At 36.8% G+C, this 20,175-nt stretch overlaps 1 long non-coding RNA gene across 1 annotated transcript; it reads right to left on the bottom strand.

Annotated features, from left to right (window-relative positions):
- Positions 1-16,132: 16,132 nt before the first annotated feature.
- LOC125268873 lies at positions 16,133-19,855 on the bottom strand. Its single transcript, XR_007184984.1, has 3 exons — positions 17,068-19,855; positions 16,903-16,966; positions 16,133-16,650 (listed from the first exon to the last, which is right to left on the bottom strand). It is a non-coding gene; the product is annotated as an uncharacterized LOC125268873 (long non-coding RNA).
- Positions 19,856-20,175: the final 320 nt, after the last annotated feature.

The following is a 20,175-nucleotide window of genomic DNA, read 5'->3' as shown; positions in this document are numbered from 1 at the left end:
CTATTAATTGCCACTGAAGTCAAATTACTGAACCTAAAAATACGAGCTTGATAAAAATGCTCATTTTAGAAGAAAATTTCAGACAGCACTTAGAGGCTTTTGCATCTGAAGTCTTTAGTTTTAAAAAATTATACAACTGGCCTCTGTATCCCTTTAAACAGAGTGTGCATTTTTGTGAGATAAACCTTGAAATGTAGGGATGATCACCTGGAAACTGTTGCCATCAACCAGTCAGCCACATGGATTTTCCAGTGAATCAGCTCTGAGCTCATTCTTGCCTCTATATGAAGAAATATTGCAATTTAGAAAACAATGCGTTATAAAATATGAATAAAAATAAACTTTTCGTTTTTACTAAATTCTCTCTCTCTCTCTCTCTCTCCCGGTAAGGATAAAAAACGGCAAAATATCTTGAAATAGTACATGTGGAAAAGGTGTAGTAAGTGGTACACCCGGAATTATTTCTCCAGGCCGTTAAATTGACAATATTGTGGCCGCATTAACACGACGTGTCTGCTTAGGCCCGTCGTCATTTATTCATTATCACACACCTTAAAGTTATTATGACATTAAATAGGTGTTTCATAGCTTTTCAAAAAGTTAATAGTTTATTTGAGACGTTATGTTGTCTTACCTCAGATTTTTGTGTCGTTCCGCTCAGTCCCACTCGGTCCTGCTGCTGCCGATTCAAAATTTGTAACGGTTTTTTCCACGTGACCACTGACATCATTGCGCGAGAGAGACTTGTGGAGATTAAGTGCATTGCGTTGCGCACCAAAGCCCCGATATAGAAAACATTTAAAGCATTTTGAAGGATTTGCTTATTCATGCTTAAAAACGAAACAATATTAATAATCTCGTTTACATTTAGTGAAAATAATGTACTTTTGAATTGCTAGTTATTTGTCAGTGTTTTTATTTTGTAAAAACGTTTAGGCACAAGCAATCTCAGCACATAAATGATTAACAACAGTTGTAGTAAAAGCAATAGTAGTAGTAGTAATGATAATAATAATAAACTAAATAAAGAAAAAAATAAGAATAAAATAATCTTCCTGATGAAACCTTACACAATACAATTATGAAATGTTTTCTAAAACATGAGCTAATAACAAAGTAGATAAAGTTGGAACAGAAGGAGAGATGAAACACGTAAAATAAATTGCCTGTGCATCGCACCCATTCATGATTTTTGCTCCAAAACTGCATAGTGTCCTTTTCAATTGGGGAATATTTATACGGTTGTCTAAGCGGAAGATATTGAACACAGTCTATTTTTAGGGCTAAGAATTTCACGTCACCTCTCCATTTAACATTGAACAGCTTCTTGTCCATTTATGAATGTAAAACTGAATTTTTATTCTTGTTCTTCTTAGTTTATGCTTTAAAAATGGACAAAAAACATGGTGTCTTTCAATGTTATGATGCAATTTATAGAAATGTGCGGTGAGGTCGGGGGGTACAGATGAAACACTGTATCGACTGTACACTCCATAGAATCCAATCATACTAGAAAAGGTTCATAAACGAACCTTAACTACACACAGGTTCTAATATGAACCCTGTTACCACAACAAAGGTTCTAAAAAGAACTTCCAAATAACCAGTTTACCTGTAAGTTCAACTTTGAACCTTTTTGATAGTTAGAAGTTCATATTTGCACTATAAAGTTCTTTATTGAACTCCAAAGGTTCGACCTCTTCTAAGAGTGTAGTGCACAACAATGCCCGGCCTCACGTAGCGAGAGTATGCAGGCAGTTCCCGGAGGATGAAGGAACACCATTGAATGGCCCCCACATTCGCCTGACCTAAATCCAATAGAACTCCTCTGGGACATTATGTTTCGGTCCATCCGACGCCACCAGGTTGCACCTCAGACTGTCCAGGAGCTCAGTGATGCCCTGGTCCAAATCTGGGAGGAAATACCCCAGGACACGCCATTGCGTCAGATGCCATGTCACTTAATGTTAATGCTGCTGCTGCAGACAGGCATGCATACAAGCACGTGGGGGCCATACAAACTACTGAGTACCATTTTGAGGTGCTGCAATGAAATTTCAGCAAAATGGACTAGCCTGCTGCATAATTTTTTCGCTTTGATTTTTATGGTTTCTTTGAATTCAGTCTTCTGTAGGTTGATAATTTTCATTTCCATCAAACGATGTGGCATCCTTTCCTTCCTAACACATTACCCAGTCCATATCAGTATAGATACCCAGCACAATATTTTCTATATATATAGACACCGAGCTGCATTGTCATGGGAACATCCGAGGTGAAGATACCTTCCCCATTGGTTCACCTGTCGTCTCATTCATAGACATAATAAAATACCTACATATATATTTTATCAGGTCTCACTAACCAGGTGCTCTTAATACACAGCAGTGTCACCCAATGGACAAAACACACATTGCTTTAAAATTGCTCCTACTGCATTTCTGGACCTTTTGTATGAGGTGATTTCGTTGCTTTCTGTATGGGAGATAAGATAAGCCCCCCCCCCAACCCCCCCACCCAATTAATATCTTAATTTGTGTTCTGAAGATGAATTACGGGTTTGGAACGACATGAGTATGACATTAAGTAGGGTGAGTACTTTATGACATAAATTTAAGTTTTGGATGAACTAACCCTTTAAGCTTTATGAGCTGGATCAAGGTTTCTGTAAAAAGCTGAAGACTATTCACTTTATACCTTTAAGACGTGTGAAACAACCATATGGTGCTTTTGCAAAACGTAGCCTAAATGTAAGAAACGTATCCAAGATGATGATGCTGATGATGCTGATGATGTCGATGATAATTATTATTAACTTAAGTTGATTACAAATTACTTTATTTGAATGTGTTTCAATGTATTTTCATCCGCCGGGACGATAGAATTGTCGTCATTACGTGAGGACGTAAAAGAACCGGTGAACCGGCTTTTTGAACCGGTTCATTGAAACGAACAGTCCGAACCGGTTCGCAGAAAAGAGTCAGACTTCCTATCACTAGTTTAAATTAAAATATCGCTCATAAACTCTCAAAACAGCTACAACAGGCTTACAAACGCGCAGGCTCCCCATGTGTGATAGCCTACTCTGTTATCTTTTACACTATAAATGGTAGTTACAGACTAGAGACGAGGCGTGTTTTCTCATTGGAGAATCAGTGATGCTGACACGAAAGTGAAACTAAAGGCGAAACAACGCTAGTTGGGTCACTGGATAAGGTTTCCAAGAAATCACCCGTTACCGACTTGGGCGGATACTGAAAAACAACACCGTCTGCAGTTCCGTTCAGTGCGCAGTGAGAAGCATCGTAAAGGGAAGAGAGAGCATCGGTATCTTTCATCTCATCATACAGTAGATTCAAGACAAGTTATAGCTAAATTTAGTGTCATGTAAGTCAACCTTCTTTTATTTATTTGGCATTTATTCAAAAATAAAATATTCAAAAATGAGAGATCAGTGCAAACATTTTATTAAGCTACCGTTAATAGGTTATATAATCAGTTTTCATCGTATGTTCATTCAAGACTTAATTGTGCAAGTTACACATTTTATTTACAATGTGATTTTTATTGACATTTAATTTTTAACAACACATTCTAATTATGTGAATATCTGAAGAACTGTTTTGAAAATACATCCCTATTGGCTTTGAAATCTAGCCTGACGTGGTCATACTCAATTCTAGTTCGAATATGAGTCTGATACTGCTCCATTGGGCTTTGATTATGGGGGCGTATTTCAACCGATCCAGGAAAGACCTCAATTGGATAGACCTACAACCAATCAGAGCTACAGAGTAAGTGACGTATGTTGAGAGACGCATAGTTGTCAACAGAACTCTTCTTAGCGACCATCGGGGCCAGCTGATAAATCAAACTTTTGCCGAATCCCGTAAGAAGGACGGCAAAGACATCTTTCCCATCGACAAATGCCTTGATCGCGGTCCTCTGTTCCTTTTTTAAAAATAATGCGCTGTCGATATCTTCTATAACGGCGGAATCTACACATCTCAGTTCTTCAACAGCCATCATTGTTGTAAAATAATTGACCTTTCGCAAAGACCCGCCCCCCTTAGTTACTGTTGCTTTGTCCGACAAGCCGTGGCGCTGTCACGCCACACAGAGTGGAAAATACATCGCGGAGCAAAGAGGAAACTGACAACACATCGACAGACGAGACAGAGCAGGTTACTTATGATATTAAACAAAGTCCCAGCTTTCAAACTGTGTAGTTCAGACAGGACCACTTTGGCAAGTTACTGAGTTTATTGAACACAATTATCTTTGGCGGTATGGTTCCTTACGGGGGTTCTTGCTCAAAAATTAATTGGACATACAAGAGCTTTAACATTAACCCCCCAGAACCATCAGCTTGGAAATACACAGACAATTAAGACACTAGTAATGTCTTTAAGAGCGAACGTGGTATCATGTAGATATGGCAGCAGGACGTCTATACTGTAGCTTGGTTATGAGGATGAGTGTCTCTCAGCAGTGAGGTCCATGCCGGCCGGGACTTGAAGCCTTATTGACTTTAAAGGTAGTGATCTGGAACAAAAGAAGACGACAACCAGAAGGTGCACTGTAATATGCTCATGCTTATAATGGGGAGGGAGGCAGGGTTGCGAGCAGTTTGAGCATACTTACCGAGCAGCGATGCCACGTATATATGTCCCGTGTCTAATAGGAGAATAGTAATGATTGGAGTGATTTGACAGCTGACCGCGTCAGCTGGTCGCGGCACTATGCCTACGTGGCCTGACTGAACTAACGCTGCGCTCGATTTATTAAAAAAATTCAAACAATAAAAACCGTTTTGTGGCTCTTTAATGGGTTGTGACCATGACCGTGACAGATTGCTGTAGCGCCTCAGCTCAAGAGGCTCGTGAACCGATCATCTCTTCCTACTAGTCCATTTATAGCATCAAATAAACATGAATGAACATGAGAATGAATGTTGTTTCAAACGCGGAAAGACGTCAATATGCACAATTTTTCAAGTCTAACTCCACCGAGGTTAATCTTCTAACTCCTGACTGCTTTGTCGGACAAAATGGCGGATGCGGCGTTCTGATTGGTTAGATCGCTTGTCAATCAAACTCCCCAAGCGCTCTTTGATGACGTGGCTGATTACGTTTCTGGTGATAATCTGTCAATCATCGCCCTGACAATGTGATTGGTCCGAACAGTTTCTGTTCAGGCATAATTACTCCTCTACGGATCGAGTCCAGACCGAACTCCCCGACCTCAAAATGTTGTGGGCGGGGCTAAGTTCGGCTGGCATCCAGGCTATTTGAAATCTGCAGCAGATAAATAACTATTCCTATGAGACAAAAATTATTTTCCTTTAGGGGGCGCACGAGGGCTCGGAAAACCACATTCAAATGTCAGGACGTTTATGTCATTCCGTTGTGATTCTGACTCGTATTTAGACCAATGCGCGATCAGACCGGACCCATTCCTGCTCAGATAAATGTAGATGCTGTTTTATTAAAACACTGTTTACCTGATTTAATGTATTATTGCTGATATATAGTATTATTATCCCTCTGTGGTACAGAGTTACCATATGGCAACAATTAATTTCTACTCATTTCCTTGTTATTAAGAAAAATACAATATATTGCACTATGGGAATTAAAAGGTTAGGCCTTAAGGTTGCCAATGATGTGCTGTTTTTAATTCCCATGACATTTGAATGTCCCTTAAAAACTCTCTCCCACTGTCACCCTCACACGGAAGACATGTAGAAGTGCTCCAAAAATTGCTCTATTTACCTAATTTCTAAACATCTCTTCTCAAGGGGGATTTTTTCTTTTTCTTTGATAAGTAAATTAGAAAGTTTTATTCACAAATCAACTCTGTCTAATATAGTTTTACTGTAAATTGAGAAAATATCAATATGGCAACACTACCACTATGGAAAAATAGGTATGTTGCCATATGGTAACTCTGTACCACAGTGGAATTGCAGTAATGTATTTCCCCATTGGGATTTTTTATAGATAGTAGCATCAACAATATGATTGCTGTTATTTATTTATTTTGAAGTTTTTTTTTTTTTTTTTTTTTTTTTTTTTTTTTTTTTTTTTTGTAGTATAGTTGTGTTTATGTATAAATAACAAAATTATTTCTTCTTTTCAGAAAATTAATATAGCAATATTTTACGGAAAGGGCAACAGGAAGAGTGCAGAGTTAGCTCTTCCATGTGATGACAGTGAGGATGAGTTAGCCAAATGATAGGGAATGATAGGGATTAAATGATAAGGATCTACTTATTTTTGGTTTGCATGAGTTCCAAGTATATAAATTTATCAATTTCTAAAAGTAATGTGCATTTAAATAGAGAAGAAAATAATAATTTTATATATAAAAAAAAACAAAAACGACTTTTTTGACCATTTTCCATTGTATACAGAGTTGCCATATGGCAACTTTTTCTAAGTTCCCACCCCCCAAAAAATCTTTTTTGATTTGCATAATTGAAACTATTTCATATAATAAAAACTTATTTGAAAACTTATTTATTTTCCCCTCGAAAATAAATCACAAACCACAGTGGAGCTATATACTATTTTCTGCAGATGTTACAGAAACATTTTTTTTTTACAATATACTGATTTAACCTTGAGTTTTGAAGTATTAGACAGATTAGATAGCTTCGATATTTGACTACTGCTTACAATTACACTAATAATTCTTAATTTCTGATAATGCAAAATCATGCAAAATCAATAGTTAGCCTATTGATACTTTGAATAGAATAACGAGACACAAACCTCAACATTCAATCGCGTTTGCTCCATTTATTTTTGATCACAGTGTATAACCTACACAAACATATAGTCCAAGAGCGCGCACATTAGGAGAAGTATGTATTCACACGTTTACCTCATATTTCGTTAGATAGAATAGAACCAAGGCCATAAGCAGGTTTTCATAATTCCAGAGGTCACAAAATGTAGTTTGCTAGGGGGGTTGGGGGGCATGCTCCCCCAAGAAAATTTATATTTAATACTTCCTACATACATGCACGCACAGTTTTGAGGCAGCTTTAATCGCATTTTTGGAAATATCATGACTTAATTTACAACAGAACAACGATGCTGCATGCTCATAGTTTCTTTTGCGCTTTATTTATAATGAAATTATATACAGCGCGTGCCGCCGCATTTGTGCGTGCAATTCTCGAATGCACGCCGCGAGCACAATATAGCCTAACGGCTGATTGGACAGTCATGTTCATTTTTACTGACATAGCCTGACAACATCTCATCTGATTGCAGTTCACTGTTGTTCAACTGAAGCTCTCTCGTCGTCACCTTTACCATTTCCGTGCTCGTTTGTCTTGTGCCTGGTGCTGAGGCGAAGTTGGAATGCGCGTCTGAAAAGTATCATGTTTGTTGTGGTCATAAAGTGACGGTTCTGGGTCTATATAAACGCAATTATAGTCTAGAAAAAAAAGAGAGACAGAAACAGCAGTCATGAGCGGGGTGGCCAAGCTTAGGCCAATATTCACAACCAGCACATCCTAGCTCGCCCCTGCATTGATGAGCGCTGTTTGACCGCTGACAGCTCAGATGAGAAGGTCGGTAATCTTGGCGTTGTGCAATATAGCCTATCCGTGCGGCCGGCACCAAAGAGTTAATACTAGGCAATTATTTCACAAACTTTATTATAAACACCTCATAAAAAGAAGTCCAGACATTGGGGACCTCAATTGTGGGTACGGCCGGCCCAAAGTTTCGATTCTCTGCCAACCCATCAGTCAATTGCATGATAGTTCCCGGTAAACTTCTGCGTTCTCTCATAATACACTTATGCGTCAGTTTATTATATACAAACCCGATTCCAAAAAAGTTGGGACACTGTACAAATTGTGAATAAAAAAGGAATGCAATCATTTACAAATCTCATAAACTTATATTTTATTCACAATAGAATATAGATAACATATAAAATGTTGAAAGTAAGACATTTTGAAATGTCATGCCAAATTTTGGACTTCATGAGAGCTACACATTCCAAAAAAGTTGGGACAGGTGGCAATAAGAGGCTGGAAAAGTTAAATGTACATATAAGGAAAAGCTGGAGGACCAATTTGCAACTTATTAGGTCAATTGGCAACATGACTGGGTATAAAAAGAGCCTCTCAGAGTGGCAATGTCTCTCAGAAATCAAGATGGGCAGAGGATCACCAATTCCCCCAATGCTGCAGCAAAAAATAGTGGAACAATATCAGAAAGGAGTTTCTCAGAGAAATTTGCAAAGAGTTTGAAGTTATCATCATCTACAGTGCATAATATCATCCAAAGATTCAGAGAATCTGGAACAATCTCTGTGCGTAAGGGTCAAGGCCGGAAAACCATACTGGATGCCCGTGATCTTCGGGCCCTTAGACAGCACTGCATCACATACAGAAATGCTACTGTAATGGAAATCACAACATGGGCTCAGGAATACTTCCAGAAAACATTGTTGGTGAACACAATCCACTGTGCCATTCGCCGTTGCCGGCTAAAACTCTATAGGTCAAAAAAGAAGCCATATCTAAACATGATCCAGAAGCGCAGGCGTTTTCTCTGGGCCAAGGCTCATTTAAAATGGACTGTGGCAAAGTGGAAAACTGTTCTGTGGTCAGACGAATCAAAATTTGAAGTTCTTTTTGGAAAACTGGGACACCATGTCATCCGGACTAAAGAGGACAAGGACAACCCAAGTTGTTATCAGCGATCAGTTCAGAAGCCTGCATCTCTGATGGTATGGGGTTGCATGAGTGCGTGTGGCATGGGCAGCTTACACATCTGGAAAGGCATCATCAATGCTGAAAGGTATATCCAAGTTCTAGAACAACATATGCTCCCATCCAGACGTCGTCTCTTTCAGGGAAGACCTTGCATTTTCCAACATGACAATGCCAGACCACATACTGCAGCAATTACAACATCATGGCTGCGTAGAAGAAGGATCTGGGTACTGAAATGGCCAGCCTGCAGTCCAGATATTTCACCCATAGAAAACATTTGGCACATCATAAAGAGGAAGATGTGACAAAGAAGACCTAAGACAGTTGAGCAACTAGAAGCCTGTATTAGACAAGAATAGGACAACATTACTATTCCTAAACTTGAGCAACTTGTCTCCTCAGTCCTAAGACTAGGGTTGTAATGATATACCGGTATGACGATATATCATGGTATGAACACGTACGGTTATCATATCGTGTACATTTGCTTACTTACGGTATGGCACAAAAATAAATAAATTAAAAAAATCAAGACGCAGAATTTCACTTGTGCATAGACAACAACTTTCCACTTCATTAAACTTGCTCCACACCCACACATACAGCAGACAATGAGACAGAAGTTGCTATCTCTATTCTCTGTGCCCCGTTGAAAAATAAGTTACAATTTGCAGTATGGGAATACTTTAGATATAGAAAAACAAACGCGGGGTTGTCCTCGAGTGTAGATATCCAAAAACAATGCGGGCGCAAAGTAGGCCTAACGTTACCTGCAAAAGGAGGAAACACATCAAACATGTTGACCTATATATTCGAGAACACCATCCGTGTAGATGCAGGTATGTTCCGTTTATAACTTAGGTCGTATGATGTGCGTGATGGAGAGGAATCCCGGAATCCAGTCATGAAAATGGAATGTACAGTATAACGCAGCGATGTCAGGTAAAAACGTGCGATTTGTTGGACTGATGAATAAAACAGCAGAGCTGTACAATATATCAAATCGCGACATGGTCTAGGCGGGGTCTTTGAATATTAAACGCAAACAGACTGCTGTATAAATATATCTGTCTGTTTAAAGGTACAATATGTAATAATTTTGTCCGCTAGAGGTCACTAGAAGCCTATTCAAAACAAAGGCGTAGCTTGATGACGCCAAGTTTTAGAGCGGAATCTTGGGACATGTGGTCTCCATCTCAATGGACGGTGCAAAAGAATAGGGATACGACTCGGGATCAAATCATGTTCATGGATGAGATTAACGTTACTGTAGTATGAAGCAGAGCAGGACCGAGTGTTGTGGGAGCTTAACGAGGCCGCTGGAGCAATTGCGCAACACACGCCTCACAAGCAGCGGAAATTTTATTATGACACAGTCGCTGGTGCCACTTCCGCTATTCCGGTCATGAGTATGAGGTAACACAGCCCTTTTTATCATGTTAGATACATTTGAGTGTGTTGAAAGTGATGTTATAACGTTATTCTGCGCGTTCGCTCGGCGGCTGCTGTGAGACACTTGTTTGAGACACACTGCAGTAAGCTAGATCGATTTTAGAATATCACATTAAACATTGGATGGCTTGTATTGATAAATGGCATGCAATTAATTTTAAAATTAAATTAAAATTAAAGCTGCATCTGATTATGCTATGTTAGCTACTTCACAAAATAGTATTTTTCTCTGAGGCATGGTAAAGCATGGTACTTGGAAAAAATCAAGAAAATTGATTTAAACAATAAGAATAAACATGTTGAGCTATATAACAACAATTTGTTTTCTGTCTATAAATATATCAAAACAGCTGTCCCATTGTCTATTAAAACATGTAAGTGTCTTTGGTGTTTCCATGGTTTCTACAAAATAAAACCGAAAACCGAGGGTAACGCGGGTGTGACGCAATTTACAGGCGGTGACTCACACGTCCCGGAGCCTTGGTTAAAACTGCAATTTTCTCACGATTTACAAATAGTTTGAAACATTTGGGATGTTGTAAATACTCAAGTGAACAAAATATATAACACTGGCCTAGTGGTTTTTGGATATTTTACTGCAAAAATATTACATATTGCACCTTTAAGTGAGTACTTAATGACATCAATTTAATTTTTGGATGAACTAACCCTTTAAGCTTTATGATCTGGATCATGGTTTCTGTAAAAAGCTGAAGACTATATCAAAGAATATACAATAATAAGAAGCGACACTTCATAGAACGTTCCATTGCAACACCGGCGCCCAGCGGCAGCCCTGCATTTCCGCCATTTTGGGGTGAAAGCGAGTCGCAGTCCACTAGTTTCTATGGCAATATCAGCTGCTTTGTTAAAAAAAAACGTACATTAATGCTGAAATCGAACCTGAATGATGACAACATCTCTAGTGATCATCAAATCCTTTTTACAGTTTATTTTACACACTTATTTTAAAACCTTTGCTCTCTAGAAACCTAGTCAGTTTGGGTTAAAATTCTTTAAAAGGCTTATAAACACTGAATTATTACCAACATATGAAATTAAATTAAGGACATGCATTGGAAAAATTGGGAATGTTAATGACAATAAATATATGAATATAACAGCTTGATTTTGCAGTGTTGTCTAATGTCCGTTAAAGCAAAAGTGTGAATAATGAGATTACAGACACAGCATCATGTGTTTTAGATCATTATGTACAGCGTGATCCATTAAAATGTACATTGAATTGAAATAGCCTATTTCAATTCAGACTTAGATATTCCACTAGGTGTAAAATATATTGTTCGCTGCAAACATGAAGATCTTAAATTAATTAAGTATTAATTTACTATTAATAAATGTGTAAAGTTGCATGAAATGGAAATACTCAATAAAGTAGGCTAACTACGTTACCTCAGATGGATGAATGGTTGGATTCCACAACTGGTAAAATAAAACATATAAGACAATACAACATTTACTGTGGGAGCCATACAATTTACTGGTGACTTAATTTAAAAAAAACTGTTCTATTGCGCTTCTGATTTGGTTGTGAAATTCGCAGATTTTGGGTGCATAATATGTGAAGGATTCTATGGTCCAGTTAGCATAGATATACAGTACAGTCCAAAAGTTTGGAACCACTAAGATTTTTAATGTTTTTAAAAGAAGTTTCGTCTGCTCACCGAGGCTACATTTATTTAATTGAAAATACACTAAAAAACAGTAATATTGTGAAATATTATTACAATTTAAAATAACTGTTTTCTATTTGAATATATTTCACAAAGTAATTTATTCTTGTGATGGCAAAGCTGAATTTTCAGCATCATTACTCCAGTCTTCAGTGTCACATGATCCTTCAGAAATCATTCTAATATGCTGATTTGCTGCTCAATAAACATTTATGATTATTTTCAATGTTGAAAACAGTTGTGTACTTTTTTTTTTTTTCAGGATTCCTTGATGAATAGAAAGTTCAAAAGAACAGCATTTATCTGAAATACAAAGCTTCTGTAGCATTATACACTACTTTTTGAAAAGAAATTAAAGAAATGAATACTTTTATTCAGCAAGGATGCATTAAATCAATCAAAAGTGGCAGTAAAGACATTTATAATGTTACAAAAGATTTCAGATAAACACTGTTCTTTTGAACTTTCTATTCATCAAATAATCCTGAAAAAAAAATATTGTACACAAATATTTTGTATAATTGTACACATTAAATGTTTCTTGAGCAGCAGATCAGCATATTAGAATGATTTCTGAAGGATCATGTGACACTGAAGACTGGAGTAATGATGCTGAAAATTCAGCTTTGCCATCACAGGAATAAATTACTTTGTGAAATATATTCAAATAGAAAACAGTTATTTTAAATTGTAATAATATTTCACAATATTACTGTTTTTTTACTGTATTTTTAATTAAATAAATGTAGCCTTGGTGAGCAGACGAAACTTCTTTTAAAAACATTAAAAATCTTAGTGGTTCCAAACTTTTGGACTGTACTGTACATAATAAAGGCTAGATGTCTCGTCCGCGCTACTGGCCAATGGAGGTCGACGTCCGCACCTGGCGGCCATCTTGTAACAGTCAGCTCGCTCACTCGTAACATTGTGTTTTAATGGTGCATGTACTTTTTAAATAACCATAACTTGCTCAATTTTCTACCAATTTTCAAACTGTTTGGTTTGTTATATAAACGTCAGAGATGTACTTATGACACTGCATACTTATGAATAATTACAACCATGGACTTCCATATGAAAATAACATTGAACAGAACAGATAGGTGCAATGAATATACACACGCACAAGGTATTTATGTTAAATCAATATATAGGCTACTAAAACTCAGTGTACAGAATGGCAACATGAGATATATATATATATATATATATATATATATATATATATATATATATATATATATATATATATATATATATACACTTGTATAATATGAATATTACTATTATAATAAAACAATTTGAATTATTACATGTAGTGATCGACCGATATTGATTTTTTATAACCGATACCGATACCGATTATTTGCATGTTTATGTACCTGATAACCGATATGCAGAACCGATATTTATTTACTGTTATATATATATATATATATATATATATATATATATATTATACTTCTGTTTTTGACAATTATTACAACACAAATGAGCTGAACAAACTTTTTTATTTATAACAATCACTCCCTCCTTGCATACAAAAAAAAAAAACCTTTATATTTATACACAAATAAATAGAGGGGTCTGAGTCCAAAAAATTAAAGTGCACTGTTACTAAGTGTCTTTGTTTTAAAATAAAAGCTTTGAGGTAAAAAAAAAATAAAGCACAAAAATGATTATAACATATTGGTGGATGCCAACTGACAAAGTGCTGTTTGACTATAACTTAATCAACCGCGATCGCGCATGGAGATAATAAATAATTAATTTCCACAAAGCGGTAGGCTATATTTATATGTGTATTAGCGAAATAATTGTTATGTAGTAAATGATAATATAATCTAGGGCGTTTAAACAAGATAATCTTGTCAAAAGTTCCATTCAGTACAGTAGCCGTGCTTAAGCCTCCTGATCATCCGTCAGTTGCTAAGCAATATGAACGAACTTTTTCTTCTAGACTAATGGTGAGCAAATACAACAGATAGAGAATTAAATTCAGCGCTTTTATTTTCAACATGCACTCATTCATGTCTGTTTTATTTAATTCATGTAAAGTTACGTTTTTATTGGGGCAGGACATGACGAATTACACTACGTGACTCAATGAGTTCGTCTCAATTGTTTAGAAACAAGCTGCATAAATTAACTATATCAGGAATTTATGTCTCAGATCTAATTTGTGCATGTCTGTTATGTTAAATAAAGTTGATTAATTAAAGCAAACCAAGTAGAACATATACTTTACCTGTGCACTGAGTTGTTGTTGACTGATCTCCTCAGACGCCCGGGCTGCAATGGCGGAAATCTCAAAACGGCCACAAGATGGCGCCGTAAATCGGCGAATCCGATATTACAAAACCGATACCCGATTATGGAAAAATGCTTAAATATCGGGAAAAATATCGGTAAACGATCGATCACTAATTACATGTTTATTTTAACTTCTTCAGGGTTGGGCCATTTACTAGGCTTTTCCCCTCGACATTGCACTGTGCCTACTTCAGAGATCACTGTTCCAAAAAAAAAAAGAAAAAAAAGAAAAGAATGTCCAAAAGAAACATTCTGCGATTGTGTAAACAAACTTGTAAAAAGCTTTGGGTCAACAACAATCTTGTAATACTATTATGTCACAGCCCCGCTGTTCCTGTGTAACAGGACCTGTATTGTACATACATCCACTAAGTAACTAATGATTATCCCAAATATAATCATATTATTGTCATATCTTACAGGTGAAAGGTGATCCCATGGGCTCTCGTTTTGAGACTATGGTGATTGGAGCATCTGTAGGCTGCACAAAAGTCTGACATCTTCTCCTGTATCATAATGTAAGATGTTTTTAACAAACCAAACCGATTGGAAATCATGTGCAACTTAAGTTACCATATATTGAAAAGAAAGAGCAATTCTGCCTCTCCCACTGATGTAAAATTGCTGGGTAGCAGCTAAACTGTCAAGTCAAGTCAAGTCACCTTTATTTATATAGCGCTTTTTACAATGCAGATTGTATCAAAGCAGCTTTACATTGATAACTGGTACATAATTTTTGCTGCACAGCAGCTCTTCAAGCTTCAATAGTGTCAATGCAGGCAGATCAAAGCACTGTTGAATAATGTCAAGAATACTGTTGAATATCGAATGTCAAGTCAAATGTCAAGTGTCCCCAACTAAGCAAGCCAAAGGCGATAGCGGCAAGGAACCCAAACTCCAACAGGTGACATCAGGTGGCAGACAAGTGGCAAATAAGTGTTAAAATGGAGAAAAAAAAAACCTTGGGAGAAACCAGGCTTAGTCGGGGGGCCAGTTCTCCTCTGGCGAACAGTGCTTTGTTACGAATCAGGTTGCTGTCATAAATCTGATAGGATCGCAACATTCAAAGTATTTATTTCAGTTCCATCCAGTTGAGGATCGTATTCATCACGGCGGTATGGATGGTTTGTTGAGGAACTGTGCTACTGGCTGTCGTGTCGATGAGACCTTCACAGTGGATGATCTAGTCGACTCGATCTCTGCTGATACTTCAGGGCTGCGTTGTGGGTGTGTCCAATTGAGGATCGTAATCATCACGCCGGTATGGGCGGTCTGTAACTACTAGGTCTCACTCAAAGCTTCTTGTTATTAGCCAGCTAATAACTACAAACACATCCACAAAGATTGTAATTTAGACAAAAGATTAGTTGTCATAAAATCGTTATTGGTTTCAGTAAAACATATATAGCCTAATTGAACAGCTCGATTTTGGTCTCAGCCTTGATAACTCAAGTAGCCGTGATACACAACTATGCTGCACGGTTAAGTCGTTTTTTGAAAAGAAAAGCTGCAATTTCAACACCTTAAAGCATCCAGAATTATAGCCACGTCAATAACGTTTGTAAGAAACCAAACCATTTTAAAATCCGTCAAGATTTCAGCGAGAGTATTTGTGTTCGTGCAGATCACCCACCTTACATCAGGTACCACAGAGCCGGCCAGAAAGCTTGCCTGTGACAAGATGGCCGCCGGTGATGACGTTAGAGACTCCGCCATAAGACATCTACCCTGTGTCTCAATCAGCTCCCTAGTTCAGTAGTCAGGGCACTGACCAGGGAGTCGGCCATTTTAAGGGCTGTCTCAATCGCAGAATCCTTCCAGGGCACTGAAACGTTCGCTCCCTGAAAAGTCCCACAATGCACCGTGAAAACCAGGGAGCATCGATGCTCACTATGCTCCCTTAACGGAAGTTCTGAAGCGCGAAACTTGAATCACGTGAGCCAACTCACTACACATAACAATGCGCGATAGATGTTTTTTAAAATACAAACCGTTATTTTATTATATTTCAGCATAAACATACATCGCTAGACAGGTAATGAAAGTATCTAGGAACATAAACAATTAGTCACAGACCCAACAATATTATTATTCAATGCCAGGTTTATTAAAAGAAAAGAAGCTACAGAAGAAAAAGAAGAATACACATAAAATAACAGAATTTATGTTTTTTTAGGTTTACTTATTCATTAAATATTGCTCATACAGTGTCACTTACATTTGGATGTCAAAGCCTTTTAAAAAAAATTAAATAAAAAATGTAAATTTGAGAAAATAAAAAAGAAGAAAATGACAGATGCATGGTTTAGGTGAAAAATATTGTGGAAGAAATGTATGGAGTTATTTGGTGGGTTTCCTCAGCTCACCTGTGTCTCCTTCTGTCAGCAGCTTCCTTCAGAAATGTTGAAATCTTCGGAGCTTCCCCTCTGTTGTAGAGGGGCTATTTTGCTGAAATCACAGAACAATGTTTATCAATATTTGTTTACCATAAGAGCTCAAAACGCTTTTGAAAACTTGTGCTTCACTCAAGTTACATCACCGATTAACTAGGCTACATTTACATTTATAAATTAGCCAGCTTCTAATCACCCATTGACAGCAAAAACCTTTATAAAACTATCAAAACCTCTCATCTACACCTAAAGATGTGATTAAAAGCCTAAACTATCATAAACAAATCGATAGTTAGCCTAACGTTACCTCTTCTGAAAACGGGATGCTAACGGAGATGCTAACGGAGTTTTTCGAAGACACTAAATCGTTTCTATAAAGTAAATATTCAACATAATTGTGTCAATTACATGTTAGAGAAGTGTCAAGAACAGTTGTGTGTATTATTTGTGTGATTTTAGCGACTAAACTCACCTGAAAGAAGTGAAAACAACAGCGAGAGACTGCTGTTTTTGCTGCTTGTCAGTTGTTGTTTGTCCGTTTCCATGGCAACTTTGCGCAGCTCCAGTGTTTGAAAGCGGTTCGAATGTTCGGCGCGCACGCGCAATAAAACACGTCACAGTCATGCAGTATTTACATAAATAAACACCTAGAATTAAAACATTACATAAAAAAAATCTCATTAATATTAAATCATGAATTTAAAACTCATTTTGTAGTTTTGTAACCCGTTCATAGGAGCAAAATGCCACCCCCAGCACGTGATAGTGGAACAATTGTGGCACTTTTATAACTTAATAATTGTATAACTTAAACTTTTATAACTTAATTATTTATTGTTGTTTTTACAATCATTTAACCATGTTATTTTGTTTGAAAGCGTGCTTATAGGCAGTTATACCAAGCTTTTGATATAGATATTAGGTTAGTCTCAATATTTTTTTATTCAGTGCTTTCGGATTCTTTTGTAACTGCAATAAATATAAGATAAATACAAACTTATCAAAAAAGATGTCCTGTAAGCGCTCAGTAGAAACTGGACCGACTATCAGTTTGCCACTGGTGTACCAACGGTGGCCCAGCAGTGGCAAACCGCTGGTGGCGTGCCACCCAAAAAACGCTGGCAGACCGACGGCATTTTCCGATTGGTCGGCTTGCCGATGGTGTGCCGACGGTGGTCCGACCGCGTCTAGCCGCTGAATTTGTGCCGCCCAAAAAACGCTGGCGGACCGCCAGGTCATTGTTAGCTGGGTAATCTAGCTAACGTTTATAATTTATTCACGGCTGAAATGTTGCACGTATATGTAACAAGCAAATAATTAATCACAATGTACTTTAAATAACATTACAAGTAATGTCAGAAAATATCAGCTCTGTTGTTGTTCATAAATACCAGTAGTGACCCAGATAGCAAACTGACATAGAATCAACGTAGAAACGACGTTTCTCGTGACATCGAAACGACGTTGATCTCCGACGTTGATCCGGCATCAGTTTGCTCATCGGGGTAATGTTGAATCAACGTCAGAAACTCCATTCAAATCTAACGGAAAATCGACGCAATTGGTTTGGTTACCGAACGTTGAAACGATGTTGATTTTCGGATGGTTGAAACGACATTGTAGAATCAACACATATTCAACATAAAATCGATCTAATTGGTTTGCTTACCTAACGTCGAAACGATGTTGATTTCAGCTGAGTGAAACGACGTTGTAGATCAACACGAATTCAACATGAAATCGATCTAACTGGTTTGCTTTACCCAACGTTGATGTTGATTTCATTTGGGTGAAACAACTCTATACACAGTTAACACATTTTCTACTTATTTTAAAAATCTCAAACACTTAATACTAAAAGATAAGCCTGTTTACAAAATAATCACACATCACATTCAGTTAACATTGCTTTAATATTTACAAAATACAGTTACAAATAGCCTACATCGTTAGAGCATACAAACCTTCTATACAAGACTAACATAGAAAAGGCATTTAATCTCAAATACACACAAAGAGGTATACAAGTTAATTATTAGCTATTATAAATAGTCTCATGCTACAAATTAAAACCAATATTTACTCAAGTATAAAACTGGTCATGTTCTTTTGTACCAAATGTGTTATTTTTATTGGAGCACAAAAGGAGATGTAAGGCAGAACATCAAGAGACTGACAGCCTGAGTCAGAATTCACTATCACTGCTTCTTTTCTAACTGTGACTGAGACTTTATGACTCTCTCCTTTTGTGTTCAACAAAAATAAAGACATATGGATCAGTAGATGATTTATAAAAAAATCTTACCCTTAAAAATGGAGGACAGAAGAATATAGACGATGAATTGGTTTTCCTGTGCAATTAAAATGTAAGTTCCTTGCTCTTGTAACAGGAATGTAAACTCATCAGGGGTGAAAAGGGTGACAAAGATGTAACCCACAATTTCAATACAATGGACAATAAAATATATATTTTTAATTACTTTTTTAATTTCAAGGTTTATGAATATTTAAATTTATTTCATAATTATTATTGACATTTATATCAAAATTAAAATATTTCATCTTTATCTAAATGTAAACCAGTGTCAATTCATGAAGTGCCCCAATGATTTAACGGATTCACTCCTGTAATTGGATAAATGCGAATGTCACTCCTGAAAATTTGCAGTGCAGGTGGTTCTCTAGCAGCGTAAAAATAAAACTGAGTACAGAAAGCAATGTGCATATTTATTATAATATTGCTCATTTATTATAAGTCTATAGCCCCCATCTGTTAGAATAGCGACTCAATTATGCACATGCTGTATTATATCTAGCATTATTGTAGTGAAACTGAGCAACTGACAGTGGAAGGAGTAGACAATATTTCAGTGAAGTCATCAAAATGTTTTAGGAGTTGAAAACTTAGTTCCTTTCTCTCTCAAAAACACAACAGTTACACCTTTTAAATTTCAGAGTGTCTATTTACATAAAGTGCAAATAGCGTCCCTTGTTGGCAAACGCTATTTACACTAGCTTTTGGGCCACTCAAGTTTTAAAAAAGAAGCACAGAAGGCAACGTCTTCAGTGACACAGCAGTAGCGAGTAGGGAGTTCTGGCTTTTGATGCAGGTTCAAATCTGCCTTTTGCTAAGCTCACATTTATTTTCAATAAAAATGAAAATAATGTTCTAAAAGAGGAAATAAGCTGCAAATGAGTGTTTAATAATATTAAAAGTGTTTATTGGGTAGGGTTAGGAGAAGGTGTAGGGAGGGTTTATTCTACCAATAAGGCAGCATCCATTTAATCATTTTAATAAATACAATCATTTACACTCTATATTATTGCATCCTGTTAATGTACAAAAATACTGAGGTGCAAATAGTATCTGCCAATATTAAGTAGGCCTATAGATAGCATCTATTTACTCTTATTGCAAAGAATTGATACTTTACATGGTGTAAATAGAATCTATCACTATTTTCACCTAGTGTAAGAAAATGTGCTATTGTCACTTAGTGCAAATAGCCGCTGCCTTTAATTTTTTTTCATTGCAGGTGCACTAAACCTATTCTACAAATCACAAATTAAGAAATTCATA

The sequence above is a fragment of the Megalobrama amblycephala genome, linkage group LG5 (assembly GCF_018812025.1).
Source record: "Megalobrama amblycephala isolate DHTTF-2021 linkage group LG5, ASM1881202v1, whole genome shotgun sequence".
NCBI classification, from domain to species: Eukaryota; Metazoa; Chordata; class Actinopteri; order Cypriniformes; family Xenocyprididae; genus Megalobrama; species Megalobrama amblycephala.
The sequence above is the reverse complement of the archived record's forward strand: the minus strand, read 5'-3'. Positions and strand labels throughout refer to the sequence as shown.